The sequence below is a fragment of the Mustela erminea genome, chromosome 4 (genome assembly GCF_009829155.1).
Source record: "Mustela erminea isolate mMusErm1 chromosome 4, mMusErm1.Pri, whole genome shotgun sequence".
NCBI classification, from domain to species: domain Eukaryota; kingdom Metazoa; phylum Chordata; class Mammalia; order Carnivora; family Mustelidae; genus Mustela; species Mustela erminea.
The window spans coordinates 7604297-7612940 of record NC_045617.1 but is presented as its reverse complement, the minus strand read 5'-3'; positions in this window follow the sequence as shown (position 1 = coordinate 7612940).

Here is an 8644-nt window from a genome sequence, read left to right as displayed (position 1 = left end):
TAATGCTAAGTAAAATAAGCCAGTCACAAAAAGACACTCTGTGCACACACACACGAGGTGGCTAGGGTTGTCAGGTTTACAGAGACAAAGAGAAGAAAGAAGGGTGGGCGCCAGGCAGTGGGGGGAACGGAGAACGCGGAGTTCACATTTAGTTTGAGTTTCCATTTGGCAAGCTGGAAAGAATTCAGGAGACGGATGGCGGTGGTTAAATGGCAGTGGGAATGTACTCCATGCCTCTGAACTTAGAAATGGTGAAAATGGTAAGCATTTTGTGTATTTTACCGCAATTTAAGAAAACGTGTCCAGTAAATACACCATGTGGACGTGACTTTTCTCCATGTAGGGCAGAACAGTCCCAAGTGACCCACGTGAGGGAAGGAGTTAGGTGGCCTTGCACGTGTTTGACTCCTGCCTGGGTATTTCGCACTCACCCTTGATCTCAGCGGAAGTCCCTCTGGCTCCCAGATGAGGTCAGACCTCTCTGTGATCCTGGCGCCGCCCTCTGGGCTGCCGGTGTTAATCATTTCTCTGTTCAAGATACCTGGCTCGGTGAGTGTGTTGGGTGACAATTCAGTTGCTGAATGTTGTTTCTTCTGCTACAACATGAACTCCGTGACCTAAGAATAGCATCTCCTGTTCCGTGTGGAATCTCCATGCCCAGGACAGAACTTGCACACAGCAGACACTTAAGAAGTGTGAGTCAAATAAACACGACGGTGAATGCCAGCAAAATGTCTATGATTGTTTCACCCTGAAGATTTTAATACTTTTTTTCTTGTGCATCGTGATTGACAGATGTTTTTTCAAAAATTCCTGGAGACTGCATTGAAAGTAGCAGTCCTCACACCACAGGCTGTTAAAATTATTCAGGGCAAATTCCATTTAGCCACTTTGGTACTGCCATAATCCGTAATGTGCATCTCTCATAGGTTCTGGTATTTTTAAGCACTGGCTTTGCTGTATTTCTTCTAGGCTTCCCCGGACCTAAATAAACAGCAAATGACTATTGATGTCTTTCCAGATGTTTTGTTTAAATTATCCCTCTCCAAGGAGAGAAAAGGCTCAAATCTTGGATTTCATGATAGCCAAAGGTAGGTTGTGTTAATTTAGATTCATACCTAGAGAGTACTTATGACGTCTGGGGTTCACCAAAGGTCTCTAAGGCAGAAATGATGTTTCTCCCTGTGTATTTCTTTCACTTTATTCTTGTAGCTACTTCATCAGATCCCACTGGGATGACAGTTTACTCTCCCCCCACAGAGAAGCCCTGCAATGTATCAAGTATTTAAGGGAGTTTATCTTATTGTGGCTTTCACCCCACAGTCAGATGTCACAATATTTATTGGTTTAGTTCATCAAAGCAGGCCATTTAAAGCTTTGTTGGCTAATGCTTGCTTTTATAATAGTCTCTGAGGTTAGGGAGAAACATTCTTACCCCCTCATTTAATCTTGCTGATGTGGTTAGGTTGCAACATATCCAAGTGATAGTTCCCTTCTATTCTAAATACTATAAGCTTTGTTTTTTAAAAGCATGTCAAAAAAATCAGATGTTATTCAAAGTAACATTTTCATGTAATTATTACCAGATTTTTATTGTCATCATCCGGTCTGAATGAATAAAAACAAATAGTCCATTTAATCTGACTGCTTTCAAACTTCTAAGGATTATTGGGTCAAATGAATTAACATTGTTTCCTAGCATGTCAAAAGAGCTTGAAACTTCAATGACCAAAGAAACTTGAGGACCCCCATGTGTTTCTGTTTCCAGATTAACATTAAGTTACTACAGTTTGTTTTTATAGAATAGGAACTGGTAAGGTCTTCCCTTGGCTACCACCTGGCTCGATTAGTAGCTAAATCATATTTTATCCTGGTTAGGAAAGTACATTTTCCTCAAAAAAATGGACTGGTAGCTAATTGCCATTATTACAGGATCAAATATGGTCAAGAAAGATTTACAGGTATAAGTACAGACAGCTATAAAGTATATAATTCGAGAAATAGTGCTTTAGGAATTTAAAACTCCACATGATGAATTATAACGGAAAGGTAAATTTTATAAGCGATAGAGATTTTGAACTCAAAATGAAATCTTTTTCTTTTGCAATGTGTTCTGTTTTTCTGAGCATAAGTAAGTACTGAACAGGAAGACTTCCACTTTGGACTGTTTGGACTAGAGAGTTAGAAAAGGAACCATAGAATAAACTTACATAAGAAAAACTGAGATAAGCAGAAAAGCAGAAAATAATTAAATATAAAATGGAAATGAGGGGAGGTGAACCATGAGAGACTATGGACTCTGAAAAACAATCTGAGGGTTTTGAAGGGGCGGGGGGTGGGAGGTTGGGGGAACCAAGTGGTGGGTATTGGAGAGGGCACGGATTGCATGGAGCACTGGGTGTGGTGCAAAAACAATGAATACTGTTACGCTGAAAATAAATTAAAAGAAAGAGAGAGAGAAAAAATTCTGGAGGGAGAAAATTGCTTACCAAATCCCTTAAAAAAAAAAAAAAGTAGACCAGGCAGACCCAAACCAAAATGCTCATCTTCTTTTCCTAGCAACATGTTCATCCTTAATCTAAGTGGGTCATATGGAATACAGTTCTAACAACAAATGTGGTGTTGCATTCCTATTAGGTGTACATAAAAGGAGACATATAAATAAAAAAATGAAAATGAAAACAAAGTAGAGGTGTACACTTATATATTTGTGTGTGTGTGTGTGAGAGAGAGAGAGAGAGAGAGAGAGAGAATATAAAAATAAGGAAATGAGATAGACAGAATCTGGAATAGTTGTGGACAAAAGGGAGCCCTCACACACTGTTGGTCGGAGTGTAAATTGGTGAGGTCTCTGTGGAGGATAGAGCGGAGGTTTCCTTTAAAAGTTAAAAGGAGAACTACCAGGCTTTCCAGCAATTCCACTTCTATATATTTATCTGAAGAAAACAAAAACACCAATTTAAAGAGATCTCTGCATCTGTGCTCTGTTCCTTGTAGCAGTGTTTACAACCACCACGGCACAGAGGCAACCTGTGTCTATTGATAGATGAGTGAATATACAAGTTGTGGTTCACATACACACATGCACATGTGCACACACACACACACACAGAGGGAAATACTACTCAGCCATAAAAAGAATAAATCTTGTTATTTGTGACAACATAGAAGGTATTACGCTAAGGGAAATCAGTCAGACAGAAAAAGACAAATACTGTACTTATAGTTACCTGTGGAATCTAAAAAACAAAACAAATGAGCAGACAAAACAGAAAAGAAACAGATTCAGATACAGAAAACTAAATATTGGTTACTAGAGTGGGGAGTGGTCAGGGTAGATGAAATCACTGAAGGGGATTAAGAGGTTCAAACATTCAGTTATAAAATAAATAAATCAAGGGGATATAACCTACGGCATAAGAAATATAGTCAATGACACTGTAATAACTTTGTTTAGTTATAAATGGTAATAATGAGACTTATTGTGGGGACCATTTCATAATGTATAAAAAATGTTGAAACATTGTGATGTACACCTGAAACTAACCAGACATTGCATGTCAATTATACTTCAAAACAAGAAAAATCTCTCTCTTTTCTCTCTCTCTCTCTCTTCCATACACACACACATACACACACACCCCAAACCTGGAATAGTTGTTGCCTTTGGTATGATGGAGGTAAACCAGGGAGTAATTAAGGAAGGAAGGAAGGAAGGAAGGAAGGCAGGCTTTACAGATGACTCATATACCACATCTGTGCTTTGTATGCATCAAATTTTGCCTAACAAATACATATACATATATATGATATATATGATATATATATAATTATTTATTTGAGAGAGAGTGTGTGAGAGTGTGTGAGTGGGGGAGGGACGGAGGAGAGAGAGAGAGGCAGAGAGAATCTCAAGCTGTTTCCCCACTGAGCAGGGAGCATGACGTGGGGCTCAGTCTCACACCTAAGCTGAAATCAAGGGTTAGAAGTTTAACCAACTGAGCCACCCAAGCTCCCCTTAACAAATATATTTTTTAAAAATACGTGCATTAAAGATAATTGAGGAAATGCCAAAATTATGAAGTAGAAAATTAAAAATTACTCTTGCTTTCAATCACCACACTATTTCTCTTAACCATTTTGGGTGAAACTCTTTCAGACATGTCTTTTATTTTTCTTTCTGAAAATACTTATAATGTACTTGAAGATGTTTCTATGAGTTAGGGTTATTTGGTGTATAAAAACTACCATATCACTCTCAAAGACACTGATGGTCTGAGGACCTCTAGAATTGCCCCTTGATATCTGCTTTCATGTGAAATCCAGCTGCTGAGAGTTTGATGAGTTTCTGGTTTGTTTTCTTTTAGATTGTTACAGGATAATTCTCCTTGCTATACTCACCTTAATTAAGTTCATCCCTTACCTTCAGGCCCCACATGGGATCAGTCTCTATGTTGTTTCTCTCCCTAAATCCCTTTCTCATCCACCCCCTTCTCATGGCCCATTGAGGGTCAGCCTGGGCTGCTCCTGACCTCCTGCAACCTGTCCCGCCATTCACAGTTCTCTTCAAGACAATGGCAAGGGTCAAAGCCATGCACCTGATGCCCCCCCAGCTTTCCCCCTCCTGCATATGCAGTACCTCAACCACACAGCACCTCCCAAACCTGCCACTGTCTCCACAGAGAACACTCTCCCTCCTCTTTATGGCAAAGCCTGCAGATTTTTAGAATTAGAGCTGGGTCCCAACTCCCCAGGGAAAATTGTCCCCACTCAGCAAGCAGGACCCAGTGACTGTGAGACCAGTGGCTTCCTTCCCGTCCGTTCCCAGGCTAGCTTTCCACACTGTGCTGTCATTGCTTCCTCCAAGCCTGTGACAGCAAAACCCACATCCGTCTTGTTCACCTTGTCCTGATGCCTCGCGTGATGCTGACTGACATCATGAGTCTGTAGCCAGTATTTACGGAGTGAACAAGGTCCAGCCCACTCTGCTCTTTGGCTAGCGGTGTGGGAGAAACCTCACGCACACCCCAGGCTAGTGATGTAGCACCTACACGGTAGCTCGATGTGATCCAGCTGTGGCCACTGTTATTCTGTGAGCTCCAGTGGCTCAGGGGCTGGGCTTTACTCTTCCTGGTGTCCTTGACCCTAGTAGTTCTGGCTGACACAGATGTAGTCACTAATGATGACATTCCCCAAGTTTTCCGGGGGATGAGAGATGGCTTGGGAAATGTGCGTATGCAGGATATGAATATGGGCTTTTTCAGAATTCTTCTTTTTTCAAGATCTAAGATAATATCATTTCAGTACGGACAGAAAAACCTCGGTAAGAACGGCTGTCTACGAGAAGACCTTTGCACGGGTAAGTGGCGATGTGTGGACCCGGCAGAGTTCTGGTTACGGCCGTTGATGTGGGAGTCCTAGCTGGTGCCTGGTGGTGGGAGCCAGGGCTGTCTAGGAGCCTCGGGGTACACGAGCACTTACATGATTGAAAGCCCGGGCACAGGGATAGAGGGCTTCCCCGAGCTCAGCCGGGTTGGTTTCCAGGACTGTTGTCCTCTGCCCCCACACATCATTCAGTAGCAGAATCCTAAGATTCTGGGTCACAGAGTGCAGGTCTCCAGATGGGGGGCCAGGAGAGGAGACTGCTTAGTCAGTAGGTAGGGGAGAGGGGAGGAGAGGCAGCCCAAGGACAGGGAACCTGAAGGTTTAGTCTCCGTTTTGCCAGGACCAGTCTTGATAGAAGGCAATCCTCCTGTGCTCTGCACTTGAGGAAGAGCGTTCATGATGTAGGATTTGTTGTGTTCTAGGCTTGGCAGGGATGGTATGAAATCATACAGTCGTATCATACACTGATTTTCATACATCGGTATCTTGCTCCACACCTTCCTGTCTTGAAGAAATTGTTGCTAGAGATGTCTAAATGTGGATGTGAGCCTCAGATCCATTTGTCTGGTGATGTCAAGTAGAGTTGTTGCCACAAAAAGGTCTTTGCCCAGTCACTTTTGATTCCAGAATTTAAAGGGGTCACTCAGGCTCACAGTTTCAGAGTTCTTGTTATAGATCTGAGGCTAAGATTTACCAAAGAAAAGAGAAGTGTTTTATTCTTGGCATTTGCTCAGGGTAATTCTTGGACGCATTGTCTTACTCATTGAGACTTGTGTGAGAAAAATAAAGGTAATTCTATGTTTTACTTAAAATATTAGCACTTGGGCTCAGGAGAAGCTGGAAACTGGCCTCTCGACTTAGCTGGCTCACAGGATTTTGCCTCCATGATGGTGGTTAATTTTGTGGGTCAGATTGACCGGGCCTTGGGATCCCCAAATTAAACATTATTTCTGAGTGTGTCTGCAAGGGTCTTTCTGGGTGACATTAGCATGTGAATCAGTGAACTCCATAGACTGTCCCCTCCCCAGCATGGGTGAACATCATCCAATCTGTCAAAGGCCTGAAGAGAACAAAATGTGGAGGAAGAGAACATTCCTCCTTTCCTTCATGCCATCCTGTCTTCCTGCCTGCGGGAGCTCAGACATGTTGCCCAGGGAGGGGCACCATCAGTTCCCCTGGTTCTCAGACCTGCAGGCTTGGACTGAATGAATGGCACTGGCTTTTCTGGGCCTCTTGTTGGCAAATAGATCGTGAGACTTCTCAGACTCTGTAATGATGTGAGCCCATATTTCCTTTTATGTATAGATACAAACATACAAAATTGTACTGGTTTATCCTACATGCATACATCCTATTGGTTCTGTTCCTCTGCAGTACCCTGACTGATACATTTCTCTCTGTAAAACCACCTGACGAACCCTCAGCTCTGGCTAGGGGGTAACATTCTGGAATATTCACCCATCTGCATCTACCAGCTGAGTTATAGGCTGATTAAGAACCAGTTACATTTGTTCCTACCTCTGTTTTTTCTCACTGAACTTGCTATAATAAATACCTAATTTGATGACATTATGTAACCTGATAAAACAGGAGTGTAAAAAATGAATTATATTTTTATTGTAATTTGATTAAAGTAAGTCAATGTTTTCCTGATATTCAATAAAAATGAGTCGCTAAAAATGTCTAAATGTGAGCGAGTCAAATGTAAAAGAAAAAGTATAGTAAAAACCCTGGACTTTGCATTTTAGACCTAACATTTAACATCATTGGAGCCAATTGTTGGGTACTGAGATATCAGTTCTTAGAAGACAAAGATTTTGAAGAGGTATGGGAGGAAGGAATACATTTTATAAAATGTTACAAGAAACCCACAAGTGACCTTTGAATAGTAGAAGTGTTAGTGTGCTAAAAATCTGTAATGGACGTTAAGGGAGTTACCAGACAGAGAGAAAAAGAAAAACACATGAGCTTGCCCAGCAAGGACTGCAAGAGATTTCGTCCTTATCAGATGGTTGTTGCAGTTTACATTCCTTGTTGGAATGTATGTCGAACCATACAGTCTTCATAAGCTTTTCAGCAGGTGTACGTTGAAACCTCTGTTCATGGTCAAGGCAGGATCAGAGGCCATGCATACCGACAACTGATCTATTTTCCTCTGTCTTTTTCCATGACTAGATCTACTGCCTCGTCTTGATTTATAAACAAAGCCTGGAAAACCTACAAAGAGAAGTGTTTTGTGGTTTATCTAGGAATAATACAGAAAATATTGCTGTTATTTTTGGTGAAGAAAATCAATTTTGTATAGTTTATTTCAACTTAAATAAAATGTGAACTTTGTTTAAAGTTCAAAAAAAAAAATCCTGGACTTTGGATTCAGATTGTTTCAAAGTGCTCTGAGTGCTGGCTCTGCTTTAAAGAAAGCAGAATGCCAAATTATAAACAATGTGTTATAAGTGTGGTTTATGCAAGAAGAGCATGGGGAACTCCCATCAGGAGACCTACTTTTATTTATATATTTATTTATTAAAAAAAATTTATTTATTTATTTGACAGAGAGAGAGATCACAAGAAGGCAGAGAGGCAGGCAGAGAGAGAGAGAGAGGAGGAAGCAGGCTCCCTGCCAAGCAGAGAGCCCAATGCGGGACTCGATCCCAGGACCCTGAGATCATGACCTGAGCTGAAGGCAGACGCTTAACCCACTGAGCCACCCAGGTGCCCCAGGAGACCTACTTTTAAAGAAACACCATTCATTAAAGAAATATAAATATATTCTTTTTGTTTTAGGCTAAATTAAATAAAATTTCTTTTTGCTAAGTGGGCATTAGGTAATGGAGATTCTACTAAGCGTATCTTGAATAATATGGAGAGAGGGGTCTGCCAGCCCTCCATTTGCAAGTCACCTCTCAGAGTCTGCATGGCCAACCCCTTTTTTTTCTCGTGTGGGGGCCTTTTGGCATCACCATGCCCTGAGCACATCCAGAGGTCCCTGGTCCTAGAGGTGGCAGCCCAGCCCATCTCAGTGCTGTCGGGAGAAATCAACACAGAAGGCCATGCCCCCAGAGGGCTGAGCACAGCCCACACACAAAGGTTCTCCATAAATGTGAGCAGTTTTTCCTTCCAAATCACTACCTTTCTATCTCCTTGCCTGCTTGCCTGCTTACAGAAAATGACGTTTAATTCCAGGCACACAGAAAGAGAAACTCAGAGTCTAGAATATTAAGAGTACCGCCTTCTCTGTGCTCTTATTATGTTTTTATTCCAA